Raw genomic sequence first — 4,543 nt, forward strand, 5'->3', positions numbered from 1 at the left:
GGTTCCAATTCTTTAAGGAAGGAATGCCGTTCTTCCAGATTGTCCTTGGATATCATTGCAAGCAGGCCACACCCCTAGGGAAACTCCCCTTGGGCAGACTGGCCACTCAGAACTCAGTCATCTGATCCCATCATGGGAACAACCACACAGAACTGGGGTCCAGCCAAGTTGACACACAGCTCCAACTATCACAGAAGGCTTCACCCATTCGAAGAGAGATTTCTCTAATATTTTGCTCACCTCATGATATTTCAATGCATCCATCTCCTTCTCCACTAGACTTCAAGTTCTGGAGAAAGGAATTGTTCCTTTTTGTCTGGTGTTAATGCCTGATATCATTCGCATGTCTCTTTATATTCCTTTAGTCTGAATCATTTCTCAGCTTTGCTTTGTCTTTCGTGACATTAATATTTTTGAGACATATAGGCCAATCGTTTTATAGACTGTCCCTAAGTTTTGGTTTGTATGATGCTTTCCTCATTATTAGATTTAGGTTATGGATTTTTTTGAGGAATACCATATAGGTGATGTTGAGTTTTCTAATGCATGACATCAGGAAGTACAGACATGGTTGATTCCTTTATTGTGGATGCTAGTTTTGTTAACTTGGTTAAGTGGTTCCCCAATATTCTCCATTGTAAAGGCAATATTTGGGCCTTTGTAATTTCTAAGTAATTTGGAAGGAGATACTTTGAGAGTATATTAATATGCTGCTCCCCAGTGAATTTTACCCAAGGATTTTAGCATCCCTTGATAATTCTTAGCAAGCCCTGGTGGCACAGTGTTAAAGCACTCGGCTACTAACCAAAAGGTTGGTGGTTCAGCCACTCTGCATGAGAAAGATGAGATGGTCTGCTTCTGTAAAGATTTACAGCCTTGGAAATCCTATGGGGCAATTCTGCTCTGTCTTATAGGGTCATTAGGAGTCAGGATCAACTCGATGGCAGTGGATTTGGTTTTCTGTTGTTTTTCATTCTTCCCTGAATAAATTATTAGTATTGTGGTTGCAAAGGACCTCTGATAGCGCAGTGTTTAAAGCATTTGTCTGCTAACCAAAAGGTTGACGTTTCAAACTCACCAGCTGCTCCACTCAAGAAAGATGTGGCAGTCTGCTTCTATAAAGATTTATAGCTTTGGGAATCCTGTGGGGCACTTCTACTCTGTCCTATAGGGTCACTGTGAGTCAGAATTGACTCAATGGCAGTGGGTTTTGGATTATGATTGTAACTATGGAGCAGTTCTGCTCTGTACATGTGGGGTTGTCACAAACTGGAATTGACTCTAAGGCAACTAATAACAACAAATTACAGTTGAAAATTTTTTCATTGAATAAATGAATCCTGAGGAATTGATCAAACTCATTGCTTTCAAAACATTTCCAATGTATGGTGACCTCGTGTGTTATGGAGTAGAACTGCTCTAGAGATTTTTCTTGGTTGTCATCTTCAAAGAAGCAGATTAGTAGGCTTTCTTTTGTGGTGCCACTGGGTGGATTCAAACTACCAATCCTTAGGTTAGTAGTTGCACAAAAACAGTTTGAGCCACTCAAGGACCTTCTACAAATATTTCTAGTGAGTTAACTTTGAGCAACACACTGTAAGAAAAGTCTTTACCTATCCCCAACCCATTAGAGTGATTTTCAGAAAGAATCAGTAACCTCTTCTATCCCTAGGAGCATAGTGCCTAAGGCACTTGACTGCTAACCAGAAGGCTGGCCGTTCAAACCCACCAAACACTCCTTGGAAGGGAGGTTGGGCAATTTACTTCCGTAGTGATACCACCTCGGAAACCCAAGGAGGGGCCACTATGACTTGGATCCGACTTGACAGCATATAACAACATACAATCCCTATTTGATCATACTTCATACAATGGCTTCATTTCTCGCCTCCACAGAGAGCCCTGCATGTTCCAATGCAAGACTCCTATAGTAGCTTAAATCAGATATAAACATCTTCATGAAACAGTATTTATAATGTAGAATATTAAGTCTTTAATCTATACACATTTTTCTCTTCATTGACATAACACACACACACACATGCACAGCTGCAATATATTTATAAACTTTTGACTTTCCCTCTAGATTTCCATAAACAGCTGTAGTGCTTTATTTATAACTAGTTAAAAAATATTTTCTGTTTTTCATGACTAATTGTATAAGCAATAATAATTAGGACATAATGGAATATGATTTTTTTCTCATCTAAATTTACCCACCCAATAATTTAAAGAATGAAGTGCAGTCTTTTATCATTATAATCATCATCATATGATATGGTCATATGGGAATTTATTTTGCATATTTTTCCTGACACTTCCAGACTCTCAAGTTCTTTACCATGGTATTACTCTTAACCTGTTAGAAGCATCTATTCTTTAAGAGTCATATATTCTTTTTTTTTATTTTATTTTAAATAATTGGCTGAAAGTTTGTTGGAGAATAAGGAGCTCTGGTAGCACAGTGCCTAAGGCTTTTGACTGCTAACCAGAAGGTTGGTGGTTCAGACCCACCAGCCACACGGTGGAAGCAAGACTGGGCAACCTACTTCCATAAAGATTTACTGCCTTGGAAACCCAAAGAGGGTTGCTATGAGTGGAATCGACTCAATGGCAGTGAGTTTGATTTTTGTTGTTGTTGTTGTTGTTGGGGAATAGGATGTTGATACTCTTAACTTCTCTCCCCTCAAATTACATATATGACTCTTTGAGGAGACATTAGAGAGAGGCTGATGTAGAAAATGAGGAATAGAGAAATCAAATGATACAATCTGTTTATTGGAAACACACTGGATCAATACCCTGGGAAATGTTTGCAATATAGTGCACAATATAGGAGGTGTCTCAAATTGGTGCTAAGTCCTCTAGAGTCATCATAGAAACCCAGAAAGGTAAAATGGCTTGCTCAGGTCCACAGAGCAAATGGGCAAGCTGAAACCAGAATCAAGGCCTATGGGCTTCTTTTGAAATAATGACTTTCTGCAATATTTTCCATTGGTAAAACAATAAAATAGATGTGGTTATCACACGTCCTCCTTCCTCGAGACACTCCTGAGGGGTAAATTAAACATGCACAGTAAAAAGGTGTTTCCTTAGGGAAGCAGGGTTGGCACACTTACACTTCCTAGAAAAGGCACTCAATTGTTAGGTCTGCTATTTGCTGGGCATGGTGACAGTCATTTCCACACAATAGTCTGTTTAAAGGGTGCAGGACTGGGAAGTGATTTAGACCTGGTACAGATTCTGGCTTAAACTCTTTGATAAATTTAGAGAATGCACTTTTAAATTGAATAAGAAACAAATTTCTTATTGTTTCAGTGTATAAAATTTCTTTTTTTTTAGATGTGAGATTTTTTTTTTCTTTTTCTTATTTAACTTTATTTTCATTTATAAAGAGAAGGAAAGGACAGAAGGCAAGTATACTTAGAAGTTTTTAGTTAAATTTAAATTAACTTAGTGGCTGACATGCATAGAAAACAAAAATATTATACCTTCACAATGTCATATTTCAATGAAATCATCAGTGTATAAAATTTCTTTTCTCAAACAGATTATTCAGTTCTTTAAGTGTGAAAGTAATGTTTTCAATTCCATTCTCTGCAGCGCCTAACAGTGTTCTGGACACAAAATGGTGCTCTTTGAAGACCTAATTTGTGGATAAAGGAATTCAAGGAATTCTTTGAAGACCTAATTTGTGGATAAAGGAATTCCGTTTTACCAACGGAAAATATTGCAGAAATATTTTTTTCCAGGGACAGTTCCTTGCAGGTCTTCATTTTACATAGGTGGACTCTGAGGAGTTGACTGACCATCTGGCTTTGAAGATTTTCATTGAAGAGTTGGAAACATATTTGAGATCTAGTCAGGTGCTGGATCTGGAGTCAGGTCACCTGAGGAAGGGTCTGGCTTTGTTAGTACATGACTATGTGGCCCTGGTATGCTACTTAATCTTTCTTGGACTCAATTCCTTCATTTCCAGCAACAAAATGAACAGACTAAGTCCTGCCTGCCTATTCTTTCCCAGATTTGGGGTAAGGAACACAGAAATAGCATAGTAACTTTCAAAGCAGCAATGAATCGAAAGTGAAGATTAAATGAAGCAAACAAATTAAATCAAGCAATCTAAATTAAATAAAACCATACAAAATAACTGTTTTATTAATATACGTTGCAAAGATTAAGTGTTCTTCTACGTCTACAGATTCTGAGTTCCAAATTAGAGGAATTCTCTTTCACATATGGGTTTTAAGAAGACATTATTTAACAAACAATTGAATCAAGCTTTCTATATGACAAGTATGGATAAGCTTTTTACAATAAAGAACTCATTTAATCTTCATAACACCTCTGTGAGGTAGAGGCTATTACTGCCACCTATTTTATAAATGGGGAAACTGAGGCACAAAAAGTGAAGCAACTTGACCAAGATCAATTTTTTTAAAAAATTGTGATTTGGGTGAAAATTTACAGAGCAAATTCACTTTCCATACAGCAGTTCACATACACTTTGTCTCATGACATTGACCACAATTTACCACAATGC

The sequence above is a fragment of the Orycteropus afer genome, unplaced genomic scaffold (genome assembly GCF_000298275.1).
Source record: "Orycteropus afer afer isolate SDZICR_OR568_19922 unplaced genomic scaffold, OryAfe1.0 scaffold00003, whole genome shotgun sequence".
In the NCBI taxonomy this organism is placed as follows: Eukaryota; Metazoa; Chordata; class Mammalia; order Tubulidentata; family Orycteropodidae; genus Orycteropus; species Orycteropus afer.